Source organism: Lathyrus oleraceus, chromosome 2 (genome assembly GCF_024323335.1).
Source record: "Lathyrus oleraceus cultivar Zhongwan6 chromosome 2, CAAS_Psat_ZW6_1.0, whole genome shotgun sequence".
Taxonomy (NCBI): domain Eukaryota; kingdom Viridiplantae; phylum Streptophyta; class Magnoliopsida; order Fabales; family Fabaceae; genus Lathyrus; species Lathyrus oleraceus.
In genome coordinates this window covers 142,484,509-142,503,009 of record NC_066580.1, presented here as the reverse complement: position 1 = coordinate 142,503,009, position 18,501 = coordinate 142,484,509, and positions in this window count along the sequence as shown.

Sequence of the window (18,501 nt, the reverse complement as noted above, 5' to 3'; positions counted from 1 at the left end):
TCATATTGCCGTCCTCTGTGCAGGTGGTTCCTCTGTTTTGGGGTGGGTGTTCTGAGTGGGGCTAAAACCCAGGCCCGAGTATACACCTAGGATTAGTGTGGTCTCATGTTGTCTCCTTCATGTTAGGTCAACATGTGCTTGGCAACGTGATGTACCACAAGCTGGACGAGGTTCTGTTGAGGGAATTCTTCCTCTGTGGAGTATCCACTTTGGTTGAGTGACTTCATCTGAACTATTGACTCTGGTGACCGATCATTTCCCGGATCTTTGGTTCAGACGATCTTAAGGGAGCTACAATGGCACACCCGAAAGGGCAAACCCATTGAGTATCTTTGCCCGATTGTCGAGACTATTATCCGCCTTAGGATAACCTGATTAGAATTTACCTGTGAGGGGAGGGTGATTCTTTCAGATGCATGTTCAGATGGTGACTTTGATGGTGACTATTGGTTCCGTTGATCAGAGTCCTATTTATAAGTCGGATTTATGGCCATTTATTTCTGAGACGCCGGAGTGTTGTCCGTGTTATTTATCAGTGGGGATCCGTTTATTTCAGGATTCCCCGGGCCGATTCAGAGGATCATGGTGATCTGCTCAGAGATTGTTTGATGATGATGGTGATGTATCTTCCGTTTCTTTCGGAACCCTTGAGTGGGATTGGTGGTTACAATTTCCTTCAGATGGTGGTGATCGATTCAGAGACCAGGTGTAACACCTCAAAATTTGCCCTTCTCTCTTGGGACTAGCTTAACATATTGCATTGCATTTCTTAGGTCATTAGTCATTAGCATGTTGCATATCATGTGGCTACATTGAGCAAGTCATTCTCCTAAGTCTTGGTCAGAAGATAGGAGGTTGAGATTCAAGCCTGAGGGTTTGATTGAATTGATCATTAACCATCTGAGGATGTGTGGTATAAATTAGGGTTTCTTGATCCTCCAGAAGGTTGAGCTTCATCTTGGTTGCAATGATACATCATCATCATCATGGTCTTGATATCATCCAAGAGATTGATCAGATACCTTGGGATTAGGGTTTTGACCACTGGTCAACCCTAATAAGTTGAATCATCTGCATTGGGCCAGTCAGGGCTTGGCAAGGAGATGGGGTTTTCAATGGGTGTGGGGATCATTTCATGATTATATTGAGCCTATGAAAGCTAGGGTTTCATGGTTGAGCCATTTCATCAGGAGTTTGAGGCTCAACTTGATCAGTCAAGCTGCAATTCATCTATCAGTCAGAAAAGTCAATTGTGGTCAACTGTGCTTGAATTCATGGATTTGGAGGTGGGAGAGGGTTAGAAACATCTTAATTCATGTCCAAACAAGTTTCATTTGACATTTCAAACATCAAGAATGAAGAAAATAAAGTCAGATGGAAACTTTCCAAAAATAGAAAGTGACTTGTAATTGAAAATTGCCAAAAATGGAAAGTTTTTCTCCTCAAAATTACGTGTCCAAAAATGTTTCAAATGAAATTTTGTTCAACATGAAATTTGTAGATCTTGCTCTCACCTTTCCAAAATGTCCAAGAACATGAATTTCTCATGTGTGGTTGGCAAGTTATGGATTGATCAGTGTCCAAAAAAGTTGAATTTCAAAGTGACATAACTTTTGATTCACAAGGCCAATTTGAGTGAGGTTTCTTTGAGCAAACTCCATTTGACATGTACTATCATGATCCATCATCACATTTAATGAAAACTCATCACATAAAAAGTGCATTTTTCAAGTGGACTTAATTTAAAAAGTGGAGGGAAAAAGTGCATTTTTAGAAATATTCATTATTTCCACTCCACTCCTTTTGCACTAGGTCACATATGCTATTTGTAACTTGCTCAAACCAGAAAATTCCACTGTTACATTGGCATGGCAAAAGTGAGGTGAAATTACCAATTGGCATTTAGCATGAAAATGCATTTTCACTAATCCATTTCATTAACACTAATTAGGATTAGAATCATCATTAACATAACATATAAAAGCCTAATCATAACTGTTTTCATGATAATCATAACAGAATTTCAGATCTAGATCAAAAATTGCACAATTCTCTCAACTTTTCATCTTCACTTTTTTGCAATTTCTTCAAAAACTTTGCATTGATCTTCATCCATTCATCATCTATATGCATTATTGAAGCTAATTGAAGCAAGATTTCCTCATTTCCAAGCCAAATTTTGGACTGTTAAAGTGAGGTGCAACAATGGCAATTCAAGATTTCATCAAGATCGTGCACAATTAACATCCAAGACTTGCTTCATTCATTAACTCAAGCATCATAGAAGATCTGTTTTGGCATTACAAGGTGGAAAATGTTAGACTATGGCACGGATCTAGAAGGGGGGGGGGGTTGAATAGATCCCAATTAAAAAGTTGAATCGGCGCTACCAATTTAAAAAAAAATTGGTTTTAAAAATGTTTTTAGGTGCGGAAGCTGCCGAGGAAAAATAGTCTAAAACGAACCGTTATTGGAAAACCAGATATGCGTTAAGCGAATGGATATTTGATTAAAAGAGATACAATTCACTACACACAATGCACAATCAATTTTATAGTTCACTTATTTGCAAGCCTAGTTCCAATGAATCAAAATACCAAATTGAAACTCAATGCAAACTTAAGGCAACTTTAGCTTAGGCAATTTTACAAACACTTGGTGTGCACAAACACTCCAAGTGATTTTTGAGTTGAGTAAGTGATTCAATTTATCCTAGTACAATATGTTATTGTACTTAGTATTCCAACAACAGTTTGCAACACTTACTCAACTTAAATCTATGTTTGTCTGAAAATTGCTTAAACTGAAATCACTTAAATTTTAAGCTGAAAATTAAATTGTGCAGAAAATTAAAGGAGACAGAGATTTGATGAGGCAGTTCCCCCGCCGTCCTCGCTTCGGGGTACGTCTGCCCTCAATTCTAAAAATAGAATTGAGATGATCAATAGATATAACCTGTGATGTTTAATCGTTTTTACAAGGAGAGCAGAGTATGTAAACAACAAAATTTCCAATATGTTGAATGATACTTCTTCTCCTTTCCCCTTGATTCAAGATGAATCAAGACCTTTGATTGTTGATGTTTGACCTCCGTTTCCTGCCGCTCGTTGATGAACCTTCCGTTCTTCAACCCCTTGGCCCGGCTGATCACAAACACGAACAAATCAAACCCGGATTCTTCACTGCTCAATCACCGACTCCGCTACTAAACTGATGAAGACTTTCTCTTATCAGTTACCTTCGCTCAGCTGAATGATAATGAAGCAATCCGTCCAAAAACCCCCAAACGCAAACCGGTATTGGAGGATAAAACCCTAATGGTTTTATTCAAGAAAGAACCTGCCAAGACTTCAACTCGAACTCGATTCTTCAATCGCTACCTCGAACCTTATCACCTTCAAACTGTCACAAATCGCATCAAAAGTTGTTGTGTGCAGTTGATGAATTTTGGACTGTTGAAGATGAAGATGATGAATCTTTGACAACTATTTCACTCTTTCTTGTTTCCTTGAACACTTGTACTCAAAAATTCAAATGTTAGTTAATAGAAGTGTTTTTACTTCTATTTATAGTAACAGACAAAACCAAACAGACATAACAGAAATTTAAACTTTGAAATAACTCAGAAAACTGAGTTTGTGCGCGAACGGTCGACCATAGGGTCAGCGCACGCTGACCCGTGGGGCACGCGCCGACTGCATGCGTCGACGCAAGGGATTTTTGCGCCGACCCGTGAGTTAAGCGTCGACCCTATGCGTCGACGCAAAGGGTTCTTGCGCTGACTCCCTCCAGTTTGGGCAGAGCCTTTGCGCCGACCCGTGAGCTTTGAGCTGACCCCTATGGTCGACTCAAAGCCTTCAAATCTGCAAAAAAGCTGTGGTTAGTGATTTTCATATATTTGGTCATGATCACGCTTTGTTTATATGTCTTTAATGATTATAGTAGCTTTAGGATAACGTGAAAAAGGATATGGTGGGTAATGTGATGCATTTGTTCGTAGACTTGCATGATGGTCTTTTGTCATCATCGAAACTTGACATCGTATGTTGTATGAGACTTTGTCTTTACATACTCCCCCTTTTTGATGATGACAACCCGTATAACTCAGCGTGACGAACATCATGCAGTATTGACACATTTTGCACACTCCCCCTTTCTTTTGTAATCTAAGGCCATTTGCAGTTTGTCAGACTGTTAGTTTGTCAGCAATGTCAGCATTTTTCTCCCCCTTTGACAACATCAAAAAGAGAGACAGAGTAATTATTCAAGGTTGCAACGATACATTCACAGGCAGTAGTAGAAACATAGATAACAACGAAATAATATCACACAAGTATCATTTCGTAACGATAGTCATTAATTAATTAAGAAGGAGAGAATACATAATGAAGTTGTGGTGCATACACAGGCAAAGCAATAACACAATACATGCAGAAATAACATGCAACCTAGAATGTGCATATGAGGGCTATTGTCTTAAGTGACGGTGGGCTGGATGGTAGCATACGCCTGGGTTTCTGCTAGGGTCAGCTAGTGTTTCTAGATAATCAGAAACACCTTCTAGATGCCTAAGACTCCCGGTAACTTGCCGATCCAATTCTGCATACCGTTCATTCAGACTAGTGGTGAGATTGTCGAGCCGCTCATTTTGAGTTTGAAGTTGACCGTGAATTTGAGCAAGTCGGTCATCTTGTGATTGCATGAAGGTTTGTTGTGCAAGTTGCATGCCTCGCATCATCTCCAACAGTTCCGAAGAGTCGGCTTGATGTGGAGGAGATGGAGGAAGTTCTTCCTCAACTTGGTGATATGACTGGTAAAATTCACGTTGAGTTGTCCAACCTGAATGTTGCCATTCACCCCATCCACCCCATTGTGGAGCATCTTCTTCATATGTATCCGGCTGCTGTACCCAAGCAGAGCCGGAGTAGTCATGCGTGCCAACTGGTGGAGGACTTTCATCTCCACCAATGAAAGCATCATCGTGCCTTATTTCTTCTTCTTCTTCTGCTTCTTCTTCTTGTTCTCTTTCCACTTCATCTTCTTGATCTTCGCTTTCATCACTATCAGCCCTTGGAGAAACGTATCCTCTTCTAACAAACTTGTATTTCTTCCGCTCCTTGCACCATACATAACCCATCATAGACATGGTTTTCGTGCTAAACTCTTTGTCAGGTGAGATTGATTTGAGCGGGAAGGATGGATGATTAACATTGGCAGATGTGAGGACTTCTTGGATGAAGGATCCGTAGGTAAGAGCGGTTCCTCGTCCGGAATCCCGAAGGCTATACATTCTGCTGGCAATGTAGTATGGCCAATTAATTTTTATCTTGTTTTTCAGAATGTAAAGCAAATGAACTTCGGGCTGTTCGACTCTAGAGAGACCGCCCTTCTTGGGCCGCAGGACGCGTGAGACAATCCAGTGGAGAATCCTTTCCCCGGCGCCCAGTTTGCCGGCAGTGACGGTTCGTGGGAACAAGTCACTCTGCACAAAATCGTCAGGATATGGCTCTTCCAACATGTCATTCAATGCACTCTTAAATTCATACCCATCAATGTGGTGAGAATCAGTCACCTCAGGCAGGGAGTTTCCAGCATCATCCACAGACAGATCAAAATATCTATTCCAAAAGTTTGATTTAACTGATACCTTAGCAGAGCCAACTTTGGAGGAGAGTTTGTGTCCGCGAAAATTCTCATGAAGACCGGAGTAGAAGACTCGGACAAGGTCTTCACTGTATTGAGAGTTGCACTCCAAGAAATTTATGAAGCCTTGATGCTGCAACAGACCCACGATTCGAGCGAGTTGCATGCGTTCAGCGGTAAGCTTGTACAATGCATGTTGTGGCACAACTCCTCGTTTGCCTATGTCTTTGTTGAAGATTTCAACACGAGCAGGTGGAACGAGAGATACGGCAGATATGGGAAGAGATACACCGGATGATTCACGTGGTCTCTTGCCGGAAGGTCTGCGTGATGAAGAAGCCATTTGAGAGGGTTTTGAAGCCAAGTGTTTTGGGTTTAGAGAGTGGTGTAAGGTTTAGAGAGTGATCCTTCTAGAGAGAGATTTTTCAATTAATAGTGGGAAGGTTAGGGTTTTGGGAAGATGGAAGAATATAGATCACTAGTTAGTGGGTAGGTGCATGTTACAATGTAGTGGGTAGTTGGAAGGGTGTGGAGTGTAAATGTACAGTTAATGATGGAATGCATGAGTGATGATTCAAATTTTTCTGCAGAAAAACGGAATTGTCGAGCGATGCGTCGACCATACCCCTGTATGCGTCGACGCATACTGTTTGATTTTTGAAAATGTGCAGAAATTAATTATCATGCGTCGACCATAACCCTGCTGCGGTCGACTCATACTGTACAAATTTTCATTTTCCACTATTTAGCACATGCGGTGACCAGTTTGATGCATAAACAACAGTACATATAGCAATACACAACCAAATGGATATATTAATAGTATACATATATAAAACACATCATTTTGAGATAAAATTTTGAAGTCATGAGTTTTAGCAGAGATATAGAGAAAGGAACGATATCACCTTAATACCACAGTGACTTAGTGAACATTAGACATGTGCTTGCAACAACAGAAATTTGTTAGAAGTACAGTATTAAGGCTTAGGATGGATGAATGTAAACAGCAGTTTAGAGTGCCCGTTCCGAAATATCGAGGATGCCAAGTTCTCGGCGAATATGAAAGAAAGGTTCATTTGCTAGCGGCTTTGTGAAAATGTCCGCTAGTTGATTTTCAGTGTTTACGTGTTCAAACACGATGTCACCTTTCTCTACATGATCCCGAAGAAAGTGGTGTCGAATTTCGATATGCTTAGTGCGAGAATGTAGCACAGGATTTTTGGTTAGGTTAATAGCACTCGTGTTGTCACAAAATATGGGAATACGTTCCAGTTTTAGGTTAAAATCCAATAGTTGTTGCTTAATCCATAAGATTTGGACACAGCAACTACCGGCTGCAACGTATTCCGCTTCGGCGGTTGACAAAGCAACAGAAACTTGTTTCTTGCTATGCCAACTAACCAAAGAGTTTGAAAATAGATGACAAGTGCCACTTGTGCTTTTTCTATCCGATTTGCAACCGGCAAAGTCGGAATCAGAAAAACCTACCAAAGAACAATCGTTACCTTTGGAATACCATAGTCCGTACTTCGGAGTACCTGATAAATATCGAAGTATCCGTTTAACGGCTTTTAAATGGGATTCCTTGGGACATGATTGGTATCTTGCACACATGCAAACACTAAACATAATATCGGGACGAGAAGCAGTAAGATAAAGGAGTGAACCAATCATACCTCTATACCGTTTTACATCTACTTCCTTACCGTCTTCGTCTTTGTTCAAGTTGGTACACGTAGGCATGGGGGTGTCTATGGCCTTAGCTTTTGCCATGTCAAATCTCTTGATAAGGTCCAAACAATACTTTGTCTAGCTCACGAAAGTTCCTTCTTTGAGCTGTTTGATTTGTAGACCGAGGAAGTATGTGAGCTCCCCCATCATGCTCATCTCGAACTCACCCCTTTGAGATATCTCCGATAATGTTGTCGATTGGATGATCTTTAGAAGACTTCCAAGCTTGTGGAAGATCATCGTTTGAAGGCGGATGATCTACCTTGGTTTCATCATGGAGTACATCTTTGTCCTCCTCAATTTTGATTGTGTCGGGTTGATCAATCCCCGGCTCGCCATTATTGAGTATGTCTTTGGTAGATGTACCTGCACCATGAAAAACACTATCCTTTCCGACGTTTCTCGGATTGGATTCATCAAAGGTAACATGCACAGACTCTTCTACTGTAAGTAATCGCTTGTTGTAAATTCTATATGCTTTGCTAGATTGAGAGTATCCGAGGAAGATACCTTCGTCGGCCTTGGAATCGAATTTTCCTAAGTTTTCCTTTCCATTTTTCAACACAAAACATTTGCAACCAAAGACATGTAAGTGAGAAACATTTGGCTTTCGCCCTTTTAAAAGCTCATACGGTGTTTTATTTAGAATAGGGCGAATAAGCACCCTATTCAAAACATAACAAGCCGTACTAATGGCGTCGGCCCAAAAGTATTTCGGTAATCCACTTTCATTGATCATTGTTCTTCCCAATTCTTCTAAAATTCGGTTTTTACGCTCCACAACCCCATTTTGTTGAGGAGTACGTGGAGCGGAGAAGTTATGATCAATACCATGGTTACCGCAATATTCTTCAAATAAGTGATTCTCAAACTCACCTCCATGATCACTTCTAATTGCAACAATGTTTGTGTTTAGTTTATTTTGGGAAAGCTTGGCAAATCGTTCAAAGGCGGCGAATGTGTCGCTCTTACTTACTAAGAAAATAGTCCAACAAAATCTAGAAAAGTCGTCCACTATTACGAAACCGTAATAGTTTCCTCCTAGACTTTTAATCCTAGATGGCCCAAATAAATCCATATGGAGAAGCTCGAGAGGTCTCGTTGTTGAAACGATATTTTTGGATTTAAAGGAGATCCTCGTTTGCTTCCCCTTTTGACAAGCATCACAAAGGTGATCCTTGGTGAACTTAATTTTGGGGAGACCTAGGACTAGATCTTTAGAGACAATTTTATTTAGTAAATCGAAATTAACATGTGCTAAACGTCTATGCCATAACCATGAATCTTCATTCATTGTTACAAGACATTTGTCACTTGTTAACGATACTTCATTTAGGTCAAGCATATAGACATTATTCACACGAAGACCATTAAACATGCTCTTCTTATCATCAGTATGCACAATTTTGCAACAATCTTTTGAAAACGATACATTGTATCCTTTGTCGCATAACTGACTGATGCTAAGTAGGTTATGTTTAAGACCTTCGACAAGCAATACGTCAGAAATAGTAGTGGAAGAGGGATTACCTACACTACCTTTACCAAGTATTGCTCCTCGGTTATTGTCACCATAAGTTACATATCCCTTCTTCTTAGCCACGAAGTCAATGAAGAGAGATATGTCTCCTGACATATGCCTTGAGCATCCACTATCGAGAACCCATCTTCTCTCGGTAGTCTCGAGGCATTGTACCTGTGATAAGATAATTAACAAAAGGAGGTACCCAATGGCTTATTGGGTCCTGAGTGGTGAGAAGCAAAATGGTTGCATTTGGGCATCCATTGATAAATGCCTTTAGGAACTAAAAATCTCCTAAATCTACATTTAGCAATGGAATGGCCTTTCTTGCAACAATAGAGACAAGAGAACTTTTCATTTTGATTACTTTTGCTACCTTCGTCCTTTACAACATATTTGTATTTTTGATATGGATTAACCATACTTTTTCGAAAGTTAGACTTATCAATAGCAAAAGTAATTTTGGGCTCAAGAGCCTTGTTAAGTTTGGCTTTTAGGTTCCTTACTTCACCTTGCCAAATGTAACAAGTATCACACCCATAGTTCATCATTCTACTTTTAAGGTCCTCATAACTAGTTTTTGTGCTTTCCACTATAGAAGCCTTAAGTGCCTCAAGTTTCCTTTCGGATTCTTGGATTTTTTGTTCTAAATGAGAAAAAATTTTCTTATTTGAGGCAAGCCTTTTAAAGGCCTCTTTTGCTTCATAGTGTAAAGTTTCAAAAGCAGTTTGTAACTCATGATGAGACATACTAGAGGAGTTTTCGTATTTAGCATGTCGTACCTGTTTCTTTTTATTCCTTTGATGAGCAGAGAGACATAGATTTGCGTTTTCATCTTCATCACTTGAGCTTTCATTATCGGAGGAGTCGCTATCACTTTCCCAAGCAATGTATGCCCTCCTTGGCTTTGATGGTTTCTTATGTGATTTGTATGAATCCTTTTCTTTTGTCTTTTTGTTCATCGGACAATCCGGTTTGTAGTGACCCGGCTTTCCACATTTGTAGCACGACCCTCTAGTTGTTTTTCCTTTGAAGTCATCATTTTTGGAGAACCTAGATTGCTTCCGGAAGTTTACTAAGTTCTTCTCGGAATGTTGGATGCCGTTCTTTCTTACGTATCGGTTGTAACGTTTGACGAACAGCCCCATATCTTCACTCTTGTCCTCTTCTTCTTCGTCACTCGATGAATAATCACTTAGCTCTTTTGCTTGAGACTTTGAGGAGGAAGTCTTTAGAGCTATTGATTTCTTTTCGCTCACCTTGGCTTTGTCTTTCTTCTCTTTCTTTTCATGTTGTTCCAAGCTTAATAGAACTTGTTCATGCTCTTGTAGTTTGCCGAACAATGTTGTCAAGTCCAATATGGTAAGATCGTTTGCCTCTTTGATGGCGGTCACTTTCGGCTGCCATTCCCTGTTGAGACATCTTAAGATTTTATTAGTAGCAACATCATTGGAAATAGGTTTACCTAGTGAATGTAATCGATTGATTAGATGAGTGAATCTCTTTTGCATGTCGGCAATGGTTTCCCCTTGCTCCATGAAAAAGAGATCAAACTCTTGCGTTAGTGTATTGATTCTAGCCAATTTAACATCATTTGTCCCCTCATGTGCAATTTGTAGTGAATCCCACATGGCCTTAGCAGTAGGACAATGGGATACACGATAGTATTCATCTACACCTAATGAGGATATAAGGATGTTTTTGGCTTTCCAATCATAATTGTATTTCTTTTCATCATCATCGGTCCATTGTGCTTCGGGCTTAGGCACAACTTCGTTGTTCTCATTGGTCATGGTTATTTGAATTGGACCATTGAGAATAACATTCCATATCTTTCTATCTATGGAATTTATGTGCACCCGCATACAGTCTTTCCAATAACTATAATTTTCACCATTGAAAACGGGAGCTCTATTATAAGCCCCTTTAGGTTCGTTAGCCATTTTCTATCAAAGTTATATTTTGAAGCACGGAATAAACCGGAGCTCCTGATACCACTTGTTAGACTATGGCACGGATCTAGAAGGGGGGGTTGAATAGATCCCAATTAAAAAGTTGAATCGGCGCTACCAATTTAAAAAAAATTGGTTTTAAAAATGTTTTTAGGTGCGGAAGTTGCCGAGGAAAAATAGTCTAAAACGAACCGTTATTGGAAAACCGGATATGCGTTAAGCGAATGGATATTTGATTAAAAGAGATACAATTCACTACACACAATGCACAATCAATTTTATAGTTCACTTATTTGCAAGCCTAGTTCCAATGAATCAAAATACCAAATTGAAACTCAATGCAAACTTAAGGCAACTTTAGCTTAGGCAATTTTACAAACACTTGGTGTGCACAAACACTCCAAGTGATTTTTGAGTTGAGTAAGTGATTCAATTTATCCTAGTACAATATGTTATTGTACTTAGTATTCCAACAACAGTTTGCAACACTTACTCAACTTAAATCTATGTTTGTCTGAAAATTGCTTAAACTGAAATCACTTAAATTTTAAGCTGAAAATTAAATTGTGCAGAAAATTAAAGGAGACAGAGATTTGATGAGGCAGTTCCCCCGCCGTCCTCGCTTCGGGGTACGTCTGCCCTCAATTCTAAAAATAGAATTGAGATGATCAATAGATATAACCTGTGATGTTTAATCGTTTTTACAAGGAGAGCAGAGTATGTAAACAACAAAATTTCCAATATGTTGAATGATACTTCTTCTCCTTTCCCCTTGATTCAAGATGAATCAAGACCTTTGATTGTTGATGTTTGACCTCCGTTTCCTGCCGCTCGTTGATGAACCTTCCGTTCTTCAACCCCTTGGCCCGGCTGATCACGAACACGAACAAATCAAACCCGGATTCTTCACTGCTCAATCACCGACTCCGCTACTAAACTGATGAAGACTTTCTCTTATCAGTTACCTTCGCTCAGCTGAATGATAATGAAGCAATCCGTCCAAAAACCCCCAAACGCAAACCGGTATTGGAGGATAAAACCCTAATGGTTTTATTCAAGAAAGAACCTGCCAAGACTTCAACTCGAACTCGATTCTTCAATCGCTACCTCGAACCTTATCACCTTCAAACTGTCACAAATCGCATCAAAAGTTGTTGTGTGCAGTTGATGAATTTTGGACTGTTGAAGATGAAGATGATGAATCTTTGACAACTATTTCACTCTTTCTTGTTTCCTTGAACACTTGTACTCAAAAATTCAAATGTTAGTTAATAGAAGTGTTTTTACTTCTATTTATAGTAACAGACAAAACCAAACAGACATAACAGAAATTTAAACTTTGAAATAACTCAGAAAACTGAGTTTGTGCGCGAACGGTCGACCATAGGGTCAGCGCACGCTGACCCGTGGGGCACGCGCCGACTGCATGCGTCGACGCAAGGGATTTTTGCGCCGACCCGTGAGTTAAGCGTCGACCCTATGCGTCGACGCAAAGGGTTCTTGCGCTGACTCCCTCCAGTTTGGGCAGAGCCTTTGCGCCGACCCGTGAGCTTTGAGCTGACCCCTATGGTCGACTCAAAGCCTTCAAATCTGCAAAAAAGCTGTGGTTAGTGATTTTCATATATTTGGTCATGATCACGCTTTGTTTATATGTCTTTAATGATTATAGTAGCTTTAGGATAACGTGAAAAAGGATATGGTGGGTAATGTGATGCATTTGTTCGTAGACTTGCATGATGGTCTTTTGTCATCATCGAAACTTGACATCGTATGTTGTATGAGACTTTGTCTTTACAGAAAACGCACGAATTCACAACTGTACATCATTGAAGGTGATTTTTCGACCTCAATAATTCTTGAATTTGTTTGATGCTTTAGATAGATCTTTGGATGTAGAGAATTCTGCACTTTGAACCACTAAATTTGGTTGAGAAACGAGGAAGTTATGATGATTTGAAGTTTTGTGCACAAACATGTTTTGCTTCGATTTTTTTATTTAGCAAGAATTAGGCTTAAATAATTATGTATTCATGATGTACGTTGAAATACCTTTCCGTTGATATAAAGTTTGTCCAATTTGGTGGAGATTTGTTCTTGGACCTATGAACATGAAGAACACATGATGAGCATTCAAAAAATTTCCAAAAACATGTGTTGGATCCAATTTCGTGTTACTGTTCACGTTGCCTTGTGTTTGAGCGCGCCAGGCTGTCAAATAGGACCTCACTTCGATTCCGCGTGAGAGCAATTCGTTTTTGGCCTTTTGATTTATTTCTATAGGCTTCACATAATTCACATGGCTTCATCTACATTTTTTTTATTTTTTCTCAACATTAGAAAATCCATATCTCACTCGTTTTTAATCCAAATTTGATGAAATTTTTTGTGCCATTCTTCTTATGATGTGCTTTATTTTATGGTGATTTTTAATAATATTGTGCACGTGTAGATTTTGAAAATGCTTAGGGTTTTCTTTGACATGTCATTTTATGCACCATGCTCACTCTTTTGTTCATGAAATGATGATACTTCATTAGAAATTCTTGAAATTTTTTGTGCATATTCTAGACTCATTCCTGGTTATTTTGATATGTGGTTTGTAATTTTTGAGTTCCTGGATTGAGAGTTATGACATGATCTTTAGAGGTGTTACATTTTGTGCCATGCCATGCTTTGTGCAACTTCTTGATTTTATTTTCTATGCTTGTTGAACTTGAATTAAGCTGGATTTTTGCATGAGATTACATATGGATGTTGAGAACACATGTGATTTTTTCTGGATTTTTTGAATGCATTTCCTATTTGGTTGGGATTTTATTTTCTGTTTAGTCATTTGTTGACTTTTTGTGAGACATGTTTGTATTTGATTTGTGAAATTCTGGTTATTAATTGGATGGATGTGAAATTTTGTGGAGTGATTTTAGACATCTTGAAGTACATTTTGGTTTTAGTCCCATTCATTTATCATGTTTTATTTATGTTTTGTGATTGATGGAAGTGGATGCTTGTTTTGATGCCTTTTATGAGCTTGCTTGAATTTGTGTTGACTTTATGAATTTCATTGACTTACTTCCCTTGATCCAAATGATCTGAAATTTGGTGTGATTGTTATGTTATGGATTCTGTTTGATCATGAATTTTTTGAGGATTTATTGAAATGTTTTGGTATTGGTTTGATTGTGATCATTCTGTTTGGTCCTTTGAGGTTCTAAATTGCATGTTTGTTGCCTTTTCTTTCATGAAATGATAATGATGAATGATATGAATGTGGAACCGCTTGTGTTTGATTCTTAATTGTTTGATCTTGATGTTGGATAATTTTCACTTGCTGTTTTGAATTTTTCATCTCCTTTGGACCCTAGGCTTGTCCTAGTGGTCTTGTTTCTCACGTTTGAATGTGATTTTCAGGTTGAAGAAGCAAATGTTTTAAGGAGATTAATGCAAGTTGATTGAGTTTGGTTGATTGTTATGAACTAACTTGGTTTATTTTGTAGGATGCTTGGCTCACTTGAGTTGATTGTGCTTTGCACATGTGATTGATTGTGTTGACTGTTGATTCTTATCTTGTCTGTTTTGACTTTGTGATTGGTATACTGACTGAATTAGATTGATTTCAGGTACTTTAGTCGCTAACAGTTCCCTTGAGAACTTGCTTGTGCTGCTGCTTGGTTGTATAAACCAATTGAGGTAGAATTTCTTTTCTCCATGTAGTCTGGAAGACCTGGCCTGTTACTTGGCCAGGCACCTGTCTGAAGTCCTCCTTAAGAGGCAATGATTGTGCTTGTTTATATTTGTCCCCAAGCAGGAAAAGACCTTGATTAAGGCAATTGGCAGAACCCAAGGGATGTGCAATCCATCCCCTGCTATTCTTGTTGAGTCGTCCCTCTGCTCACACCACTGTGTTGATGCACTGGGACATTAACCCAAGATCTTGTACAGTTGTACAGTTGAGTCAGAGTCATGAGTGTAGAAGGGTTCCCACTTTCTGAACCCACGCTCCTTTGTCTGAAGCTCTCCCTGGCCAGGGATAAGAGCTGTGAAGTCTCATCTTCACTCACCTTTCATCTGCTTCACCCTGACTCTCAATGTCAGGGTTAAGAGCGAACACTACCCTGTACAGTTGGCTTGCTCTTGCAGCCTCACCCTTGTTTGAGCCTCACTTTGACTGGATATAGTGTGTGCTACTTGTGAATGTTTGCTTTATTTTTGATTGAGTATGTGTGTTTTGCTTTGCCTGTTTAGGATTAGCTTGCAGCCTGTGCAAGTTAGGATAGAAACCATAACATAGGGCAATGATGCATGATAACATCTAGGCTCGAGTACAGCTCCCTAGTAGTGTGTCTTCCTTTGTATCTGGTTAGAATTTCTTTCCCGTTCAAGGGAACTACGTTGCCCTGATCCTCATACCAGATGAGGTACGTAGGCAGGAGGTCGTGCGAGACCTCTCCGGGCACCCTTTTCTTTTTTTGCGTGTGTTTTGTTTGCCAGCTATCAGGCTCGAGTTCCCGACTCCCTGTTAGTCTGTGTGTTCAGTTTCTTCTGACGTTTCAGCGTCTTATTAGTTTTGTTTGACAGATATCAGGCTCGAGTTCCCGACTCCCTGTTAGTCTGTGTGTTCATTTTTTTTCTTTTTGTGTGTGTTTGCTTGACAGTTGCTAGGCTCGAGTACCTGACTCCTTAGTAACTTGTTGTTTGTTGCTTCTTGTGTGTCAGGATATGGATGTAAGTCCAGCGATTGGAGTTCGGGTTCCATGTTTGCCTTTCTATGCGTGTGTTTGTTTCGGCGTGCGTGAGCCGAACTACGGCAGCTCTGATTCTCGTTCCAGACGAGATACGTAGGCATAGGATGCGATATCCTAGCGAGCCATCTCCCCTCTTCCTCCACCTGTGTTTCTTGTGTGTGTGATGTTTGTTTTAGCAACCTTTTTCTATCTTTTGAGCGTGGATCCCGTCGAGTACGACGGACGTGAGGGGTGCTAATACCTTCCCCTTGCGTAACCGACTCCCGTACCCTTTCTCTTTGGTCGCGAGACCATGCTTTTTCCAGGTTTACTCTGAGCGTTTCCTTTCCCTCTTTTGGAATAAATAACGCACGGTGGCGGCTCTGTGTTGTTTTTGTTTCAGCCCGCCAGTTGTTTTTCGCGGATGCGACACCAGGTTTCAGTGCAACAGATGATCAGATGACTTGGAGGATGGCAATGCATGGCATTCATACATCTGCATCATTCTCATTTTGCATTCATCTGCATCGAACCTATGTCTAGCCATATGGGGAGTATTATTGATTGAGAATCTGGTTGAGAGACATCTTGAATTTCAGAATATGGATGTCAGATTATTATTTGTCTCGATGAAACCATAATCAAAGGACAGAATCTTCCTCATATGGATAGACGTTGCATTCATGCATATTAACCTGTTTGCTGTTTTGTAGGTGTCGGGTTCTGACGTGCTTGATTGTTTCAGGAATCATTGCTTGCGCTCGTAGAACTGTACCTTTGCACTCGACCCGTCCTCACATATACTTTACCAGACGCAATACTCCCAGATTGATGGATCTCCCAAACACAGATATCCTCGAGCTGAAGGACAAGATGAATGAGCTGATCAACATCATGCAAGGGTTTGCAATTGGTCAGAAAGCTCTAGCTGGTAAAGTTGAGAAGCTCGAGCGGGCTTCTGCTGCTAACAGCGGTGCAAACCTGGATGGTGTCTCCAACCAGGGGCTGGGCGGTTCTCGAGATGGGGGAAAGAGAACGACAGTGGGGGTGGTACATAATACTGCTGGTTTTGGTGTTGCTGGTGGTCAACCTGGTCAGAATATGAAGGACAGTCTGTTCCCGCCTTTCTTCGGGGTTGAAGATGACAAAGAGGAAGACCGAGAAGCCGATCAGTTCTCTATGCACAATGAACCGTTCGGTCAGTACGGTGCCCAATCACAGAATAAGGAGATTCAGCTGCTGGTTGAAAAGATCAGAGCTCTCGAAAGCCATGCTACTCCCGGGGTCGTAAACATGTCGAATATGGGGTTGGTAGAGGGGATTGTGATCCCACAAAAGTTCAAAGCTCCCACATTTGATAAATACAATGGGAGTTCCTGCCCGGAAACTCATCTTCAAGCCTTTGTCCGAAAGATTTCTGCCTATACAACAGATCAGAAGCTTTGGATGTACTTTTTCCAAGACAGTTTGTCAGGTGGATCTCTTGAATGGTATACCAAGTTGAAGTCTTGTGACGTCAAGAGCTGGCAAGATCTGGGGGACGCATTCTTTAAACAATACCAGTTCAACGCTGACATGGCTCCTAGTCGTACCTAGCTGCAGGGTATGTCTCAGAAGCCGAGCGAAGGGTTTAAAGAATATGCTCAAAGGTGGAGGGAGTTGGCTGCCAGAGTGCAACCTCCACTGGTGGACAGAGAGATGTCTGATTTGTTCATGGGTACCCTGCAGGGGGCATTCGCTAAAAGGATGGTCGGTTGTCCAGTAACGAACTTTGCAGACATAGTCGTGGCTGGTGAAAGAATTGAAAGTTGGCTGAGAATGGGGAAGATACAGGGAAATGCCCCGTCATCTGGAGTAAAGAAGCCATTTGGGAACGGTCAACGCAAAAACGAGGGTGAATCGAGTGCTGTGTATGCCCAAAGGGGACACGGTAGGGATCGTTACTACCAGTACACTGCTGTGGTAACCACCCCTACTGGTAATCAGTCAGCACGACAACAACAACAGTCACCTCAACAGAGAGCACAGAGAGATGGGTACCAGGTGAGAGGAAAGGGGATTGATCGTCATTTTGATAGGTCACACGTGACATATGTTGTTCTGTTCAAGAAGTTGGTGGATCTTGGGTTGGTTCAGACAAGGACGATGGTTCCGTTAAGATCAGATCAGAGGCCTCCTAATTATGATGAGAACGCCGAGTGTGAATTCCATTCTGGAACACCAGGGCATAACATTGAGGGCTGTAGAGCTTTTAAGCATGTTGTCCAGGATCTGGTAGACTCCAATGCCATCAACTTTGCACCATCTCTGAATGTGAATGCCAATCCCATGCCGGCGCATGGTCAGGTGATGGTGGGTGCAATTGCTGAAGATTCGGATCACGCCTGTGCGATAGGTGAAGTGACTGACAGTGACTGCGAGTTTGAGGGTTGGATAAAACCGTGTGCACCAGGGATGGAAATCCAGGACTGGAAGGCCTAAAAAGATCAGCACTGTCACTCGTCCGGAAGAGTAATATTTCTTGTTTTTAGTCTTTATTTGCATGAAAGCCATACGTGTTGCCCGACACGTAATGGTTCATTGTAAGGGCCACCTCATGTTTCATTTTGCAACATTTTGCATCATAAATAAATGGACGTTTTTCAATTAAAAGCGGTGTTCCCTGTTTTTCATTTATTTTTGCAGTTTAAAAACAAATAAAAATGGCAATGGTTGTTTTCATTTTTCCTCTTTTTCGATTTTTCTCGTTCCGACTTCGAAAAGTAATTCTCCGGATCTCATTGATAACAATTTGGTTACACCTCATATGACTTCGACAATCCAATCTATCATGCCGAAGAAGAAGGCGAAGAAGATTGTGATCTGCTGGGATTAGCCAGGTTGTTGAAATAAGAGGAGAAGGTGATTCAGCCGCTCGAGGAGCGATACG